General features: G+C 30.8%; 1 protein-coding gene across 3 annotated transcripts in view; it reads left to right on the top strand.

The window, feature by feature from the left end:
- The window catches only part of LOC126767324 (protein CREBRF homolog), an 84,416-nt gene that overhangs the window by 32,599 nt on the left and 30,791 nt on the right, over positions 1-21,026 (top strand). The window contains exons 1-2 of one of the 3 annotated variants that reach the window (XM_050484876.1): positions 4,996-5,196; positions 10,090-10,705. The exons of 1 other annotated variant lie outside the window; for it this stretch is intronic. The gene's annotated coding sequence lies outside the window, so the exon portion shown is untranslated. Of the gene's footprint in view, positions 1-4,995; positions 5,620-10,089; positions 10,706-21,026 lie in introns of those variants that run through there. One more of the 3 variants, XM_050484874.1, reaches the window with a different exon arrangement.

Raw genomic sequence — 21,026 nt, 5'->3', positions numbered from 1 at the left:
TTGTAAACTCGGCTATACCCACGTGAGCGGTGTCTATGCCAATAAAGAAGAAGAACTAATTATAAAATTTATTTTATTGTTAACTGGCAAAGTTGCGGTTATATTTATAGAAACTTTCTTCTATATATAGTACATACGTTGTGTCGATGATTAAATCTTAAGCCGTAACAAACTTTTCTTGGAACACCGCCTTATCGTTAACTGCAAAGCCTCAGTCTATTATGATTTGAAATTACATTGAAAAGTTCTATAATAATCATATAAATTTATGCATATATAAACATCATAAATTGTGCAAACAAAAGGTGAAATGTAAAAGATAAAAATACTAAAAGTAGCCATAACAAAAACCAAACCAAGTACGAAAATAAACAAACGTCAGAATGCCGACAATCAAAACATAAGCACAAGTCTGGCAAAGTGTGGGAAACACTACGGAATGATACTATATAACACACATACAAACATACATGCTATGCATGTATTCGAAAGCAAAAGTATGAAAACAAATCACAAAAGTCGTCAGCAAAACAGAAACTAAGCAAAAATAAATTAACATGTAAATACGAGTATTAGGTGTGAGTAGAAACGCCAAGAAATGTCAAATGGCAAAATGAAATTGCTTTGTTGTACGTATCGACTGTACTTGATAATGATGGAATGTATGTAAAAGCTAAAGTCTTAAACACACACACACACACATTGAAACAGATAGAATTTACCACTTCAATATGGCAAAAGTGGCGAGAAATCGGTGGAAAGCAAAACAAGTGAATTGCCAACAAAACAAATAAGCGAAAAGGAAACATTGAAAATTTTGTCAATATTGTTTCATACGCTAATATATGTATATATATACAAAGAGACGGCATTTCACAACAATATGCATTACTTGAAATTATACTTATATAAAAATATGATATAAATTCTACAAAACTCTTATATGGCATACATACATATGTACCATATACATCTTATACATACATATATAGTATAAAACATACGCCTATATACTATGAATGTATGCAAAATTTAAAATTTCCACCCCCAAAAAGAAGTGAATGACCAAACTAGCAAGAGTTTTCGTATGACAAGCTACAAAGACACCCACCAACAAGCGTAGATGGTGTAGCAGTTGCACAGTGACACTGAGTGCTTACAATCAAAGAAAAAAATTTCGGTAAAAAAAATACATTTAGTTGTGGATATATTGGATAGTCGAAAAAGTCTTTTAGTATTTCTAAACAAACTTCAACTTAATTTTTTTATATTTATAATAAACTTTAATGAATCAAATATGTGCCATTTTGATCGACCACTTTTTGCCACTTTTTCCGCTTGAGACATTATTCCATCAGTATAAAACTTTACTGATTTTTGCGGCGAAAAACTGCGACAAGTAATTTTCACAGGCTTCTCTTTAAGCCAACTTTACTCCATTAAGAGAGTTCTGCATTGACCGAAACAAATGGTAGTCCGATGGTGCAAAGTCAGGGCTGTATGGTCGATGCATTAAAACTTCCCAGCCAAGCTCTCCCAGTTTTTGCCGAGTCATCAAAGATGTATGTGTACATATGTGATCTAGCGTTGTCCTGATGGAAGACGAAGCCCTTTCTGTTGATCAGTTCTGGCCGTTTTTTTCGATTGTTTGCTTCAATCTCATCAGTTGTTGACAGTAAAATGTAGAATCAATCGTTTGACCAGGCTGGCGCAGCTCATAGTGGATGGTTCCTTTCCAATCCCACCAAACACTCAGCATAGCTTTTCGAGTCGTCAATCCTGGCTTTGCGACCATTTGTTGAGCTTCAGCACGCTTGGAACATGATCTTTTTCGCACATTATTGTCGTATTTGATCCACTTTTCTCCGTCTCCTGTTACCATTCGCTTCAGAAATGGTTCGATTTCATTACGTTTCAGCAAAGAATCGCAGATGTTAATTCGGACCATTAAATTTTTCACAGACAATTCATGTGGTGCCCAAACATCGAGCTTCTTTTTGTTGCCAGCATGTTTTTAAATGATTCAAAATCGTTTAATGATGAATGTTAAGTTCCTTAGCGATGTCACGGCTGCTTATGTGACGGTTCTGGTCAATCTTTTCCATAATTTCATCGACTTTTTCAACGATACAGTGGGTCGACCAGAGCGAGGTGCATTTTTTACATCGAAATTTCAAGAACGGAAGCGAGCGAACCATTGTTGTGCTACACGAACTCATACAGCAACGTCTTCGTAAACTTCACAAATTTTATTCGTGGCTTGCGTGGCATTCTTCCCTTTTTATACAAAAATTTCAAAATATAACGAACTTATTCATTATTTTACCTCATTTTTGAACAGCTGTAACTTTTTTTCAACTTCGCCGAATTTATTTTTTTTGGCTAAGTGATCTCACCTTTCATTATATGGTATGACACAATGTGATTGGTAGCACTGGAGATATACGACTGCAACGACATCTATTATACGAAAAGAATTTTTCGACTACACAATATAATAACACAGAACTGGAAAATGTGGACTAGATTTAAAAGGGATTTTTCCAAAGAAAGTACGTTCATATTTTTTAGTTGACAGACCCACTGTGCCTTTCCTCGTGGTTAACGTCAACTTTTCCACAACAACCGCTGGGAGAACAAAGAAAACCTTTGGGGGCAAAAGTTATAGTGCAAACGGATGAGTGTTTGTGGCTTCGTGGAAAAGTAAAAATAGGAAAAAGAAGTTTAAAATAAGAGATAATCTCATTCCTAAGAAAGCGAATATGAATAAAATAACAATTATAAATAAAATACTAGGCAATTGTGAAAACTCTGATGGGAAAAAGAGCCGTCCAATGTTTAGCTGTGTAGAATTGTGGTGAAAAACAGAAAATAAAATGCGAAATAACATAAGAAAACAAACGACTAAAAATAAGCAACTAAACTACATTCGTATACACTCGTATTTGTGTAGCTGTGAGATACTTGCTCGCGAGTTTTTGTTGTTGTATGCTTGCAAGAAAGCTGACTAAAGAACTTTACGCTGCCGAACAAAGGAAATAAAGAACTGCTGGTGAGTGCAAAGAGAAGCCGCAAAGAATGCCACTGTGTGTGTGAGTGTGTATGTATAGCATTTAGCTGTCGTAAGGGGGCGGTCGTGATCGGGTGCCAAATGTACGAGCACGCGCACAGCAAAGCAAACAGCTGAGCAGCAACGGAGCCGATTTGAAAGGCATTTGCGAAAAATATGTTAAAACAAAAACAAAGACGAGCAAATAAATGTGTAAAGCAAAATAAAAGAGACAAAGACGAATGTGTAAACAAGCGAAGAGTGAAGATAGGCACGGCAGCTAGCGACACAGCCACACGAACAAATTGTTCGTTGATGAAATAATGGGGAAGCATATGTGTTAGTGTGTCAGCATGACGACACAGAAGGGAGCGAAATATGGTTAAAGGAGAATGTGCGAAAAACAGTGGATGGATGATGAGAGCAGTCGTTGATAAAGCTTTTAATTTTCTAATAAGAGTGTTTCCGGTGAGTGGCGAGTGGTAAATACAGTATACGGACAAGGTAGTATGTACGTTAATAATTAGAATTTTAGTGTTCTAATTATATTAGGTTAGGTTAGGTTAATCTGGCAGGCCAAAAAGCCACGCATATACCAATTTGGTCATTTGCGATACCAAATGGAGTTCAGTTGCTAAGTCCAAGAGCAGTAGTCATCATTTAGGGTGCCTGCGCTTGACGCGGATTTTAACAGACCCTGCGACCTCACTATTGAAACTTCGTCCAGTATATCATACTGTGTGGACACCAGATGCTTACAGCGTAGTCTTGCCAATGCAGGACAAGTGCAGATCAGATGCTCTATTGTTTCCCTGGTGCCCTGCTTTAGACATTTCCTGCAGTCTTCTCGATAAGTCAAAGGCTAGTTCGGCTATTCCGATCATGTCCTTACAGTCTCTCCTATCTAATGTCAATAGGAATTTTGTGTACTTCCGATCTACCGTTTTGCACATGACTTTTGCAGTTTTGCACCCAGGTAGCTCGCTTTGTTTTGATTTTCTTTACCGTGCTTCTGTCGAGATCGTCTTATAGACAATGCATGAGTTTCCCAATGTAGATCAGGTTTTCGGATGTTAGCCGCATACCATTCTTGGCAATCTCGTCCACTATTTCATTGCCCTCGATGCCTTTGTAGCCTGGCACCCAGTAGCAGTGAAGTTTCTTCGTCAGTTACCTCTATTCTTTGCGCAGTCACGTAAATTTTACATTCCAAGTGCAGATAGATCGCTATGCACTTGATCCTTCCATTGGACGTGTTGGTGACCTCGCTTCCGCTATCCATTTATATGGATCTCTAATCGAACTTCCAAGCAAACCAACATATTCGTTGATTTTTTTATGCGCTTAGCTTTATTCACAACACCGTTGAGTTAGTGGTTCCATCTTCTTCAATATTCGTCTTTTATGCGAAAGACTTCGAAGACCTCGGATTCCATCTTTTTCAATATTCGTCGTTTATGCGTACGGCTTCAAATACCTTGTGGAGAATAGTTCTCTCGAATGCTCCAATTGCTTTCTCATCTCGATTCCCTGTTCAGGATATAAAAGTAGAGCTGTCGGCATTAATGAATATAGCTTGCGGTGACATACTCGTATCTTACATAAACTCAAAAGCATTTCCAATTCACTATAGGCACACCATGAACAGGGCCAAGCAACATTCTTAACATTAAACGCGAAACCTGAGCTATACTATTTTTATGCTCACATACTGTATAATTTCAAATCAGCCAGTCGAAATGAGCAAAGTAGATCCCTACAAGCACATAGTATGTGGAGCACACGAAGAATGAGAGTAAAAGCGAGGGTGAGTGTGCCCCACTGCGAGAGCATAGTGTGTTTGTGCTCGTGTGAGCGCGAGTGTGGGAGCCGCCGCCGCCACCAAAGCGAACTCGGGCCAGTTGGAGTGGTGCGACCAAAGTCTTTTATCAATCGGTCAAGAACGTTTGTCGAAGTTGAACGCGTTAAAACGCGGTCGCGCGTAAATTCACCAAATTACAAAAGAAAAGCTTATACTATATACCCATACACATGTGTGTGTATATGTGTGATACATAAATAAAACTAATTGTTTAACAATAAAGTGTGTGCGAAAACAACAAAAACTTGGAAATTCAATTGCAAAAGAGAAATAAATCTATATGTATGTATGTATATACGAGTATGTGAATTCCGAAAAAATTTCGATTGATTTCGTTCGATTTTGTGCAGAAGAAAAAAGTCGATCTTAATTAAAATTACATATAAATGCAAAAAGAACAAGTCAGCAAGTGCAGAAGTGATGAAGTGGAAAAACAACGATAACAACTACTTACATACATACAAACATGTATATACATAAATAAATATTGCTTGTGTATGTATACAAAAAACAGCTGTGATTGAGTTTTGTTATTAATTTTGACGTTTGCGCTTGTGTTTGTGTGTGACTGTGTGTGATTAAAAAGTTTTTAGAAAAATAATCGCAAAATAATTGAAACAAAGAAAATTGAAACGTGTATAGTAGGCAATATAAAATAATATACAGTGAACATTGTATAACAGCAGTGCCAACAACAACAAATATCAAAGTAATTTTAACCGATTAAAAAAAAAACAAATAATATTAAGCGAAGTATGCACGGATTATAAGTGCAAACACAACGTGAGGCATAATCAGAATAAATATCTGTGCCCATAGACATACATATGTATGTACGTACAAATCTATATTTCCATGTATGTATATGTGTGTGTGTGTGAAAATCATGCTGATTACTGCTACAAAAAGCCACAATACAAACAACACCAGCACAATATTAAAAGTTGCAAAATAAAACGCACACGTACACACATACTCGTACAATATAAACATTTACATACATATGTACATATATTATATATAAAAAATATATTATAGAACAAATGACTCGAGCAATAAGAACCACGCGAAATGAAATAATTTCACAACAATAGCAAAATATATACACACATACTTACATACATGTACATATTTTTATATAGCAATATTTGTGTGTATATAAATAATATAAGAGATTTGTGGTGGGTCGCTTAGGCGGGTCACGGGGCAAGACATTCATGCATTTCAATATCAGTCTATTAGACAGTCGGCCGAGTCTTTCGCCGCTCATTCATATATTCATTTGCTCTGCTCGGCATCGGCATCTCAGTTCAGCATTTAGCGAGGCCGCGCGAATGCTGAAAGCACTTTAGAATTTGCGAAATTGTGCTGAAAAGGTAGAGGAAATTGAGCAAATTGTATTATGATTTTTAAGTTTTTGTTTTCGTGTGTTGAGTTAGAATAAAATTTAGGTAAAGCTAGAGATGTTTGAAGAGTTGAAAGAAAATGTCAAAAATAGCAAAAACAAAGCAAAAAGAGAATTGAAAATATATTGAAATATAAATAAAAGTAATAGTAAAAAATAAAACTGTGCTGAGTAGCAAGCAGAAAATATAATAACTCAGAAATAAAATTAAAAAAACAAATGAAAATATTAAAAAAATAATTGTTAAATCTCTAACTAAGAAAAAAATCGATAAAATTTAATACAAAATTCAAAAATAAATTATTATTGCCAACGAAATATATTTAAATTCTTTTTAATATTGAATATAGAGAAATTATGAAAATAACTAATAATAAAAATTTAATAACAATAATAGTAAAAAAAAACTGATAAATAAAATATTAATTTTTTTAAATAAATCAATTCTAATTGCTTTCGTATTTTCGAATTTAATATAATTGTGTAAAATTTTGTATTTAAATAATATTGAATAAATTAAATATTCATGAGTGAATAACAATTAGCATAATGGTTTCGTTTTTCAGAGTTTTTAAATTACCATATAAAATTGATTTTTAGTACCTAGGTAAAGAAAGAAGTAAAAGAATATTAAAACATTTTTTTTAAATTAAAAACAAATTTAAAAAAATAAAACGATTAAAAAAACGAAAACGAGTTTATTTTTTTAAATTTTTATTAAATTAAAAATTCTAAATAAATTAAAAAATAATTTTTATAAAAACTAAAAATAAAAAAAATTAAAACCAATTACAAAAATTAAAACGATTTAAAATCAAACCAAAACGAATTTATTTTTTTTCAATTTTTAATTATTAAAACTTTTAAATAAATTGAAAATCCTAAATAATTTAACTTCTAAAAATTTTAATTTTTTTTAAAAGTTACTAAAATTAAAAATAATTTAAAAAAATATTAAAAAGAATTAAAAATATTCAAACGATTTAGAAAAAAAACAAAAAAAAGTTTTTAAATTAAAAACTCTAAATGAATTGAAAATCCTAAATAATTTTAATCATAAAAATTGTAATTTATTTTGAAAATTATCAAAATTAAAACGAATTAATAAAAATATTAAAACGATTTTTTTACTTCTTAATAATTTTTTAAATTAAAAGATATAAATAAATTGAGAATTCTTAATAATTTTAATTCTAAGACTCTTTAAAAATTATTAAAATTAAAAAAAAATTAAACCGAATTTATTTTCTTAATTCCTTAATAATTTTTAAAATTAAAAAAATATTTAGAAATAATTAAAAATATTTAAAATGAAAAAAAATTAATAATTTTTTTAATTAAAACTTTTAAAGAAATTGAAAGTCCTAAATAATTTTAATTATAAAAACTGTAATTTATTTTGAAAATTATTAAAATTAAAACGAATTAATAAAAATATTAAAACGATTTTTTTATTTCTTAATAATTTTTTAAATTAAAAAAACATAAATAAATTGAGAATTCTTAATAATTTTAATTCTAAGACTCTTTAAAAATTATTAAAATTAAAAAAAAAAATTAAAACGAATTTATTTTTTTAATTCCTTAATAATTTTTTAAATTAAAAAAAACCTAAACAAATTGAAAATTTTAAATAATTTTAATTCTAGAAATTGTAATTTATTTTAAAAATTATTAAAATTAAAAAAAAAATTAAAACGAATTTATTTTTTAATATCTAAATAATTTTTTAAATTAAAAATGTTAAATAAATTGAAAATTCTAAAAATTTTGATTATAAATATTGTAATTTATTTAAAAAATTATTAAAATTAAAAAAAATATATATAAAATAATTAAAACGAATTAAAAAAAGAAAACTAATTTAAATTAAAAATTCTAAATAATATTAACTCAAAAATTTTAATTTATTTTAAAAATTATTAAACTAAAAAAAGCGAATTTAAAAAAATTAATAATTTAATTTTAAAAAATTTAAAAAAATTAATAATTTTTAATTTAAAAATTCTAAATATGTCGAAAATTCTAAATAATCTTAATTCTAAAAATTTTAATTTATTTTAAAAGTTATTAGATTAAAAAAATTAAAACGAATTTGTTTTTATTTTTTTTTTCTTTAACTCGTTAAAGTAAAGTAATTGCTAATTGCCGTAATGAAGTGCAGAGAGCACTAACATGGACTGCATAATTTAGATTTACATTATCGTCAATTCGCTTTGGCAATGACGTCACTGGCAGTTTTGCATTTTCCATGTTTACTTTTACTTTGTTAATATAAACAATTAGCTTTTCGTTCGCTAGTATTAACATATTTTCCGTAGTGGAAGTGTTGTGTGTCGAGAGTGGCACAAAGGAGTTTAGAAAATTTTGGATCGTGGGTGCTAATTAATTAAATTTACGCTTAATTTGCACTCTATTAGCTGAAATTGTACATAAACTAGAGAGTGTTAATTCAATATGTAATGCAATTCTTTTATATATGTATGTATGTAATGTAATCATATATAATGAAATTAAAAAATTTAGAAATATATCACAAATACTACAAAACATATTAAAAATATATAAATAACCTATTTTAATTATATTTATTTGTATCCCAATAAATTATAAAATATTTATAACATAAATAAATAATATAAAAATAATGAAAATTTTTAAAATCGTTCAAGAGTTAGAATGAATTAAGCGGTTATATCTACTTGTGAATTAAAAAAAATCGAAATTTTTTGCGTAAATTTCGAATATGTATACTTTTGAAGATATTCCCCGGCAATTTGCAGTCAATCCGGCAAATAGTTACGGAGTTATGCGCTCATTTAAAGGAACTATTAACCCCACCAAAACATTAAACCCGTTTTTTCAAAAGGCTGTTTTCAGATTCGCCGAAGAAATAAATTTTTTCAACCTTTTTTCCGATATTTCGGTTCGTTATAACTTTATGAGACTATATGAAACCCAGAATTATTTTATTGTCCGTAACTGTAGTGCTACAAATGTGATGTTATGTATACACTTTGGAACAAATATGTATTGTTAAGGCATTAGTTAAATGTGGTAATAAAAGAAGACCGCGAAAGTAAATAATATAAGTAGCCTACAAAACCAAAAAAAAAAAACAATAAAACAGATAAAAAAAATCATTTTTGTATGTGTGTTTATACGGGCCTTCATAAAAGCGTCGATTAAGTTACGAAAAAATAAAAATAAAAAAAAAAAAACTCACAAATGCTTTCAACCGAATTAAACAAGTAAGGCAGCACCAAAACGTTAATCGAATATACAAATTTTGATAAGGCATTTTGATTTGAGGTTGAATTTTTGCTCGTTAGGCAAATTATCACAAATTTATAATCAAATATATCATCACGGTGTATATATACATATATTCATATATGCAAATATGTATGCATGCGTGAATGTGTGTGTACAATATGCGAACAAAAAAATCGGTTTCGCCGAGATTTCGGGTTTAGGAGGGAACATTCGCTTAAAGCTACCTACAGACATACATATAAACACACACACATAAGTTACACTTTTTATGTCTTGTCCACTTCGGAATGCTTGTGCTTGTATGTGTGCGTAGTTTTAATAAAAAGTTCAAACACAATAGGTGGCAAACTAGCAAATGAACAGCAAAGATTAACGAAATTTTCAAGCAAAAGAGAAGTGGTAACAACTAAACGCTGCTTGACACACTTTCGGTGGCGTTTGATAGACAAAACGCACAAATTATATCAAATTTACTTATCGCTTTTTGGTGTTTAACAGCAGGTTTTAACAGAAAAATTAAAAAAAGAAACTTTAAAATCAAATAAAAAGTGTTTAAAAATAGCTGAAACCAAGGAAGCTGAAAGAAAAAATATAAAAAGCAAAAAGTTTCAAACAACAGTGTTCGTTTCAGCACATCATTTCATAAGAAGAAGTACATAAGTAGAGGTGAAAGAGTGTAGAGAAAAACAAGGAAGTATTTGACAAACAGCCGAAACTATAAACGGCGCATAAAATAATAATAAAAACTACAAAAATTCAACGAAAAACCGGCAGCAGTGAACCGGCAGCAGTGAACCGGCTTGAGCTCATCACACTCACCAACACAGCAATCGACCTTTCTACCCATCTCCCTTATTATCTAATTCTTTAGCCGGTACCGAAGCAACGTAGAATAACAAACGATAAGTGATTTTGTGTGTTCCCGCGAACTTCGCACGCATTTTAGCGTGACTCCATTTGAAAGGTCCAGCAAACTCGGTTTGACCGCGTTATTCGAGCACAAAATTTGCAGCAGGGACAGCGAGACAAGAAGTGGTGTGCGCAAGGCCAGCAGGCCTAAAAGCCTGGCCAGCGTTGTTTTTTTCTTCTTATTGCACGGCGTTTGTGGGAAAAGGTAAATGGCTTTGAATGAATTTTATGGTGCCTATGATATCTGAGAGCCTTATAATTGCAGCCATATGTATGTACATACATATATTATGTGCGGCTGTCGAGCTGCAGTATTTTTAAGCCTATTTCAGAATCAAATCGATTACAATTTTTCATCTCACATTAGTTATAAAATAATGTTATCGATAAAAGAAAAAATATCGATAACTTATAAAGCCAGAAATAAGCTTTTTGTACTGATTTCAGTTTAAAAATAATTTTTAAGCCTATTTGTATATTCATGTTATCGATAAATGAAAATTTTATCGATAGTTTTTAAAGCAAAAATAACTTTTTTGTGGCTGATTTCCATTTACAGCAATTTGAAGCCAATTTGTATAATCATATTTTCGACATATGAGAAAATTATCGGATCATAGTACATTTAAGCCTATTTCAGAATCAAATCGATAGCAATTTTTCATCTCTTATTTGGTTGAAATATCATGTTATCGATAAATGAAAAAATATCGATACTTTTGAAAGCAAAAATAAGTTGTTTATGACTGATTTCGATTTTCATTATTTTTTAGCCAATTTGTATAATGATTTTATCGATAAATGAAAATTTTATCGATAGTTTTTAAAGCAAAAATAACTTTTTTGTGGCTGATTTCGATTTACAGCGTTTTGAAGCCAATTTGTATAATCATATTTTCGACATATGAGAAAATTATCGGATCATAGTATTTTTAAGCCTATTTCAGAGTACCAAATCAATAACAATTTTTCATCTCATATTTGGTTGAAATATCATGTTATCCATATACATATGTATGTATGTACATATGAAAAATACCAATAATGTTTTTTTTAGCTGATTTCAATTTATAGTAAGTTTTAAACCTATTTTAGAGATAAATCGATAGACATTTTTCACAGCTTATTTTATGAGAAAATTATCGATAATTTGTAGATCAAAAATAATTGTTTTGTAGCCTCTTTCGGTTCACAATAATTATTAATGCTATGTCAGAGTCAAATCGATAAGATTTTTTCATTACACTTTTGTTATAAAATCAATGTTATCGATAAATTAAAGAAATTATCAATAATTTTTAAAGCAAAAATACGTTTTGTGTGGCTGATTTCGATTTACAGTATTTTTAAGCCTACTTTAGAGGTAAATTGATAACAATTTTTCATTTCCCATTTAACTGTAAAATTATGTTATCGATAAACGAAAAAATATCGCTAACTTTTAGAGAAAGTTACTTTGTATTCGTATATATTATCTAGTTTCAGAATTTAATCGATAATTTTTTTTTTACCGAGTTAACGATATGTAAGAAAATGTTATCGATAATATTTAGAGGAAGAATAATTTGTTTATGTATTAGTTATAGAAAATTAATGATTAATTTTATAAATTATAGAAAACTTTGAAAACTAGACCTTAGATCATAGTCGAAATGGGCAAAGATTATTACTCATTATATTTATTTATTTCGGCAGAAAGATATCGGAAGTGCTTATAGTTATTGCTATTTCTTATAACCTACCCCTATATTTTCCATACCAAACCCACTACTACTCCCACATTCACACATTCACACATTTTTGTCAAAATTTCCTTTGAATCCTTCAAACGAAATCCAAATCCATTCATGCTTTCTGTAGCACTCAGCTTACGTGTTTCGCTTTAGTTTGCTATTTCGAGATTTGGCTATTTTTAGCTACTTTTTCGTAGGAGCTTTCGATTTCCTGTGCTCCTTCTCGGCCCTAATCGTTTCTGTGCATCTCCTCTTTGCTGCCATGCTACGTGGGTGTGTTGGATTAGAAACATACATACACACATACTTTTGGTTGTTTGATTAGTATTTGGTTATTTTTAGAAGCGCGTCACTTGGCCTCTTCAAGGGAGTGGCAAATGGTGGCCGAAGGACATACGCGTCTTTATTTATGTATGAACCTGTGTGGGCAAGCAGTAGCGTCATTTGTTAGTGGGCGTTTTGTAAGAAAATGCAAATATATTGTGCCATATTGGCGTTTGTGGGAGAGCTTTTGTTGTTAGTGCTGAATGTTGGCGTAAAATTGCACATCTTCCTTTCTATCAATGGATCCATAATCTTTAAGAGCTTAATAAATGTAATTCAATAATTAAATTAATTCAGTTTTGAAATCGAATTCTTCATTGCCAGCTCATAGTTGACAGAATGGCTAACAGTTTAAAGCGTCAAAAAATCACATCAATAAAAACTCGCTTTATGCTATTTATATGTTTGTTTGTTCTCGGCTTTTTTTGAACAGTTTTCACTTAATTTCAATAATCGCTTTCACTGCTGCCCCGCCACCGACCGCATCGCATGTCAATGAGCAATTCTTCATTTTGCTTTTAATTTATTTTCGTTTTCTCCTATTGGACGTTTTTATTACTTTTTTAGTGCTGCTTTTCTCATTCGTTAAGTGGCGGCATCGAAAAAGGGTCAAAAGCGCCCAACAGTCACGCCCCAATGCGGCTTGTATGCCACAGAAAGAAATATAAGCTTTTGATTGTAGGGAAAATGGCTCTTTTAGGCAATTTATTGCCCGAGTGTCTGCATGTAATGTTACAATGTTGTGTGTGATTAAGCAAATTACATTTGAACTCTAAACTAAGCCACTAAAACGGTTTTAAGCCGCTCGGATTTAAATGTTATTAAAGCTTTATTGGGTATGGTTGAGTTTTTTTATTTTTATATTTTTCGGTTTATTAATGCGACTGAAGAGTTTGGTGTGTTATTGTAGTTTGCCACGAAATTTGTAGCACACAGAAATAAACGTCGGAGACCCCAAATAATGTATGTATATATGAATGAGCAGCGTGACGAGCAGAGTCGATTTAGCCATGTCTGTCTGTATGTCTGTATATAAACGAAGTAGTCCATCAGTTTGTGAGATATCGTTCTGAAATTCTGCAAACGTTCTTTTCTCCACAAGAAACAAAGCTGCTCATTTACCGGAATCGCCGATATGGGATCCCTACAGCATATACTATTGTGGGCAAAAAATAGTAAGACTTTTTCATTCAAATTTTGCCCGAAAATCCATTCTTGGAAATACATTTTTCTATATTGGTATGACTTTCAGAGACAACTGTGCCAAAAGCCACAACAAAAAAATCATTAGTGTTGGTGTACGCTTGTCTTTTTTACGTATGTACCTAAAGTGAGATCCACGCTTTTACGTTGAATGAAATTATTCAACAGAGAAGTTCCATTCAATTTTGTATGCGGAATCAAATTTCTGCTGCTGAAACGCTTAGCATATTGGAAAAAGTCTTCGGTGATAATTTTTAATCGTAATCAAGTGGCTTGTCTATTGATAGAGATTATACAAAGAGTGTCGAGAACGCGTCGACTACGAACCACGCCCAGGACGGCTAACAACATCAACTGATGATCAACACATCAATAAAATATAGGAATTGGTTGGAATTGCAGCTTGAGAATCGACGATTAACAGTCACACCGGCAAGTTTAGAATATCGAAAGGATCAGTGAAAATCATTTTGAAATCATTTGCGTCTAAGAAATGTGAAAGCACCATTGGTTCCAAATCACTAAATTTTTTTCGAAAAACAGCGTCACGTTAACAAACGTTAAACAATGCTTTCCGACTACCAAAATGTCATGAAACGTATTATTACTGACGATGTGTCTTGGGTCTATCATTAAGACCGCGAAAAAGACGATCAATCGGTCGAATATCGTGGCAAAGGTGAGCAGAAGCCGAAAAAACACGTCAAAACAGATCAAAAATCAAGGTTATGTGGACAGTTTCTTTAATTATCGAATTGTGATGCACTCCGAATTACTTCCGACCAAACAAAATGTCCACAAGAAATACTATTTGAGTGTTATGCGATCTCAATCAAGTTGTTGTAATGAAAAAATTTTTATTTGACAGCATATCTTCACTAAATTTGGCATATGCTATAGTCCAAAGCAACGCTACAATCACTGAATATCGTGTTGAGATCGGACCACTACAACATATTATATATCTTCTTTGCAAACTAACAGACAAGTTTTCAAGTTCTTATATAGAAACATTTTTTATTTGACAAGATATCTTCACAACGTCAGGTTTTTTCTTGATTTTTTTTTTATTTTCTAAAAAAGAGGTATTATCGCTGTTTCCTACTGGGTAGAAAATGTATTTAACATATTTAATTTAAATTATTAAATACTCGTATATATTATATTACATACATATATAGCAAGTGATCGCGCCTCCTCTGCTCATAAACATTGCAGTGCTATTTACGTACATCCTTACATCTCTTCCTCTGACAACAATGACCCGCTATGATAATTACCCACAATGACACTTACATACTTACATATGTACATTAAGTTAATAAAAAATAAAACAAAGCAACATTTTACTCATTCACACTTGGTTGACAATGCGCTCCATCGATGACTGTCGCTCAAGTGTGTGCTGCCCATTTATCGTTATACATGCTGATTTGCGCTGACGTATCCTTTGTTGTTGTTATTATTATTGATAGCATTTCGTTTTACGCTTCGGCTGCGTTTGCATACCGCTGATGATTTCCCGTTGTTTATTGCATCATGTTTTGTTTTTGTTTTTTATGAATGTTGTTGTTGCTGTTGCTTTCTGCAAGCATACTTCTCTAATTCATTATGTAAATCGCATTCGCGTGGCACGCCTAAGAGCATGTGCTGCGGCTGTTGAGATTAGGAGTATAGTAGCCGAAGCGTATATTCGTATATATGTACATATGTATATATATTCGTTATAGATTGCATTAGTGAATGGTGGGTGATAACATGCAGCTTCATTATTGCCTCAACTTCAATGCGATAATTGTTTTTTTTTTTTTAATAAATAAGACTGAATATAAGATTGCCTACATTTTGGCGCATACATAATTAGCTAATACAACCCATCATTGCAGTTTAGAGTTTCATATTTCCCGCATGTTGGCAATGTACAGTTTTTACAGCGCAAAAGATCGAGAGATCGATAGCACTGTAGTAATAAGATGGGTTAGTCTAATGTGCTCAAAATTGTAACGGATCAGCGATAGCTACCGATTTATTTGGTAGCATCAAAAGAAGATTTTTTTTTGCAATTTGGCACTCTTCAGTATTATTTTCAATTATAAGAAATAAAATTAAGAATAAATTATAAATAAATGTTGCCTACATTTAGGCGCAATTACGTTTAGCACTAAAATGTATCCTAAATTACTGAGATAATTCTTGTATTAAAGACAAATTAAATATTCTCCTAAATGTAGGCAATGCGTTCACCTAGAAACTGAGATATTAAAAATCTTGAGGGGGTATTCTATGGTAGAAATAAAAAGCATTTTTTTCTAATTTTAATTATAAGAATATGTCTACAAGACAATTATACAAAATTCTAATTATTTTTTTAAACATACAGTAAGTTTTTTAATAACTTAGACTAAACGATATCCACGACTTCTCAGGTACTACCGAACCGATTTGCTTGAAATTTTTAGAGAGTCTTCATTGTAGAATTTTCTATATATGGAACTATCCATATTTCCAAATTTTGATTTTTACTAATTTTAGAAAATATGAAAAAGTCAAAAGAAGTAATACACGCAAGCTTTTTCAAGTAGTTTTAGAAAATTCGAAGCAGTCAAAAAAAGTTTCTCTCAAGTAGTCGCCATTTCGTGAAAGGAATTTTTTTCTAATTTCTCCGCAGTATACTGCGTTATTAATCGAGATTAATAATTTTATTTATTTTTATTCAGATTGCTAGAAGGGTTAAAATCGTGGGTTTGGCACGTACATACATTTTTTGAGCATCCCCATTAGATTTGAAATTTTAACTTTTTTTAGGATTTGGTTCCTGCATTCTTGTAATGTTAAAAATTAACTCAATAACCTTTTTTAACGACACTTCCAAAATTACCTGAAATGCAAGCGTCTAGAGGCAGTAGTATGCCCCTTTAGGAAAAAGCGATAATGATAAAAAATATTCAAGCAATAATATGTATATGTACTTAGAGCAATCTACATATATATTTTCATGATTTATAACTGTTCTGAGCAAAAGCAAAAATATTACAACGATCTCCCCTAAATGTAGGCAACGTTTATCGTAATAATAAAGTGATAACGTGTACAAATTAACGAGCAAATACATATGTAAAATAAATATGAATATTTTAATAACCGTTAGCTAAATATAATCTATATATCTTTATAATTGTGGGCTCCTAAATGTAGGCAATAATGTTTTGTAAAGCTCAACTACTAAAAACTCATTTCACAAACCTTTTAAGATTACAATCGTGTTTCAAAGCGATACATATTATATACATACATGCCTCTCACTCTTTCTCCTTCTCTCTCTCTCTCTCTCCACGACGAATTTCACGTTCATTGCTCCCAGTATTTACTTGGCTGCTTTCTTTGAACAATTTATTTAATTTTTTTTTTTTAATTGCTTTCAAATCAGTTACAAACTATGCGCTCTTCTTTACTCTCTTCAAATTCCATCTTTGCTAATAATTTTTATGGTTTGCTAACTTTTAGCGCCACTCAGCCTGCTCTTCACCGCTGTTTTACATTTGCATTTCAAGTGTATTTAATCGGTCATTGCCGGTTGGCAAGCGTCGGCCGCGACCTTCAACCGAAGTGCACCGTTTTCAGCAAAAAAAAAAGGTTGAAATTAAAACAGCGAGCAATGTGTGCAAATACCGCTCTATACATATGTACATGCATGTGTGTGTGCGCTAGCTATAGGCAAATTTAGTGTGCTAACACATTTGCATGGGTTCGTGTGAGTGTTGCGGCGCTGACAACAGAGGTGGTGACAGCCTAATGCGATGCTTTTAAGCAATTTGCTACACGTTTTTCAAACTGTTTATACAAATCTATACGATTTTGACGGAATTAAACATGTTTAAACAAAAAATGTTGTTTTTTTTTTGTTAACTCAACTTTATTTTTTGTTCGTGTGAAATCACTTTTGATTTTTCAATTAAGAATAGCAATGATTTTGTTTATAATTGGAACGGTAATTGGAGCATTTGCTTATTGCTTTGAAAGTTATTTTTAATATACATACATATGTACATATCGTCACATAAAATGAAAAAAAAAAAACGTAACAGCACTTTTCATAAGTTTACAGGCGAGGGAAAAAGGATATAAGAGAAACCACTAAATCGAAAAATTTATTTTTGGTTATAAAAGAGTTATATATTGGTTATAAAATAAATATATATTGGTTATAAAATAGTTATATATTGGTTATAAAATGGTTATATATTGGTTATAAAGTGGCTATATATTGGTTATAAAATGGCTATATATTGATTATATCTCATAGCGCAAGCTTAAAATTTGTTGCATGTTTGAAATGTTAATCAAATCAATCACCAAAACAAAAAAAAGGTTCTCAGGTGAAAAATTGAACCCAGAAATTATCTTATATTTATTAACCTTTTAGGCTTTTTTTGTTATTTATTTATCAATTTGTTATTTACCAATTTTTTACTTATGCACATATGAAGTAATTAGATTGACAAAAACATCGGCTAGTGCGATCCCCCCAACTAACTGTAATCTCCTATCTCCTATCTCTAATTCACTACTTGTATTCTTTCATATAAATTGTTCTTTAAATTCTTCATTTAACCTTTACCCAAATTTTCCCTTTTTCGCTTTTCAGTACCGTTACTTATCAACAACATACATATGTATGTACATACATATGTGTCTGTTGATCGATAAGATAATGTCAGCATATTTTTAGACTGTTCTACTTTAATGTCTGAAGCCTGATTGCTGATGTGAAGATGTGTGAAGAAACACACACACATATGCTACAATATCAGCCACATTAACAGTTAATTTGATGAGATTAAAATTACTAGCTATTGTTGTTGTTATATTGCATTAGTACATTACATACGTCAAGGCTATAGCTTGTTAGCTTTTCACATACATACAGACACAAATGTAAATAACAGCAAATTTTGGTGTTTGATATGCAAATGTGTGAAGTACATTCGACAGTTAGACACATTTTTTGTACAACAGTGTTTTTGTTGTAAAGCGTGATCCATTTCAAGGGTTCCTACTTTTTTGAAGAAAAAAACGCAGAAACTTCAAATTTAATGAGGAATGTTTATTGTCATACGAAAGAACATTATTTGGCAGGATTGTACCCATAGACTTTAGACTTTACATATCCTCACAGGAAAAAGTCTAACGGTGTGATATCACAATCGACAGGCCCGGAACGAGAAATTATTTGCGCACCGAAGTGTTCTCTCAATAAATCCATTGATTGATGAGAAATGGTTAAGAAGATAGCCGTTATTATCAAAAGCTCTAAAGCGCCGGCGCGAGCTCCCAAGCAATTATATGATTTAACAATTTTAAAGCAAGCTTTCTAGCCTTAAAAGAGTGATTTCACTTATTTTTAGAAGCTAAAACTTAAAAATTTTAACAAACGGCTTGGAGCTTTAATGAAAGCTTTAGAGTAGACAATTTTAAAGAAAGCTTTCAAAATCTAAGCAAAACAGTTACATTTATCAGAAATATGCCTCATAAATAAGAAATTCGAAGCTAAAATTATGGAGCTTTAATGAAAGCTTTTAAATTATATAGCAAAGAAAGCTTTCAAACCTTATTTATTCCATACACTAAAAAAAAATAATAAAAGCAAACTTCTCGGAGCTTTAATAAAAGTTTTTTATATAATTTAAAAATTTCAAAGAAAGCTTTTAAAACCTTAAGCAGAAATATTTAATTTAATCTATAAAGCAAGAATTAAAAAATCCAAACTAACATTTTGGAGCTCTATTAAAAGCCTGTTTATTATATAATTTAATAATTTCAAAGAAAGCCTTCAAAACCTTAAGTAAAAATATTTTATTTATTTTATAAAGCTTATTCAATAAAAGTATATGTATCCAAACAAAAAGCTTGGAGCTTTTATGAAAGCTTGTTATACAAAAAACTGAATTTAAATACATAAATCGAACGTCTTTTACTTACGCATTAAATTTTTTTTTTCATTCCAGGTAATTATTGATTTTTACTTCAAAACTCTATTATGGCTCTCCAATTTACTCTTACAAGAAAGTAAGTATTTTTAACAAATGAAAGTTAATAAGTGAAATATTAGAGTTGAATTTTCTTGTAATTATTTTGGCATTATGTTGAAGCTCTGAGCTTTTTAAAGCTTTTATATATTAAATACTTAAGTGTTTTCCATAAGTTTTAAATAAACATCATTTAATCATAAAAAAGTATAAAAGCTTTTGGTGAAAGCTTTTGAAAGAATCGGTGAAAGCTCTAGAAGTTTTTTATGTCGATGAAATCTGTCTTGTTCTACCTGATTCAAATAAACATAATTGAATTGTATATTATGTGTATCGCTTTTAACCACTTCCCTGGCACCCTGTATTATTTTTCTTTGCGAAAATTGTTAAAGCTGTCCAGTATTGCCAGCGGTACAAGCATACAAATGTCCCTTTGCTTGTATATACATATGTACATATAAATTGCAATATATTGTGCTAATAGAATCGATAATTAAAATCAATTTATATTGATTTAAGCGCAGAAATTCGTTACTTCACGCAAATTTAACTGTGTTGGAATGCTGAGCTGCCCAGCAGTCGAGCCAATAAAAACGAGAAAATCTACAACAAATATTTGTGTAGCAATATTAAAAAAGGAGGCTCCACAATGTCAAGAGTAAATATTTTGTGCGAATTCATTTCACATTTTCGAATCGATAGCAATAACATACATATGTACATACTATATATCACATTTCACAGTGGAATGATTTTTTGTGTTTTTTCTTGTTCCTTTTTTGCCATTTTTTGGTATCTTACTTGGAGGTTATTTTAGTGAATGGTAACTGAAATTTATAGTTAAAGTTTAAAAAATTATTTAAAATGGAAATGGAAATATTAAAAAAAAATTTAAAGAAAATTAATTAATTAAGAAAATTAACTAATTATAAAAATGTGCGAAAATTAAAGAAAAAAACTTTTCAAAGCCAAGAATTAAAAAGAGCAGTAAGAAATATTAACATCTCAACACAATTAGAACTTTGTCAACTTAATTTTTTAAATTTATTTTTATTTATTTAATTTTTTTTACTGTTTTTTAGATCAAATTTTACAGTGGTAAAAAAGTCACTTTTGTTTGATAACAAAAACTTATTTTATAAAAATATATTAGTAGATTAGTGATTTTTCAGTATAATATGAAAATTTTATTTGTTTTTAGATAAGATGATTCGAAAAAAATGTTTAACACACAAATGAG

This window comes from Bactrocera neohumeralis, chromosome 2 (genome assembly GCF_024586455.1).
Source record: "Bactrocera neohumeralis isolate Rockhampton chromosome 2, APGP_CSIRO_Bneo_wtdbg2-racon-allhic-juicebox.fasta_v2, whole genome shotgun sequence".
Taxonomy (NCBI): Eukaryota; Metazoa; Arthropoda; class Insecta; order Diptera; family Tephritidae; genus Bactrocera; species Bactrocera neohumeralis.
The sequence above is the reverse complement of the archived record's forward strand: the minus strand, read 5'-3'. Positions and strand labels throughout refer to the sequence as shown.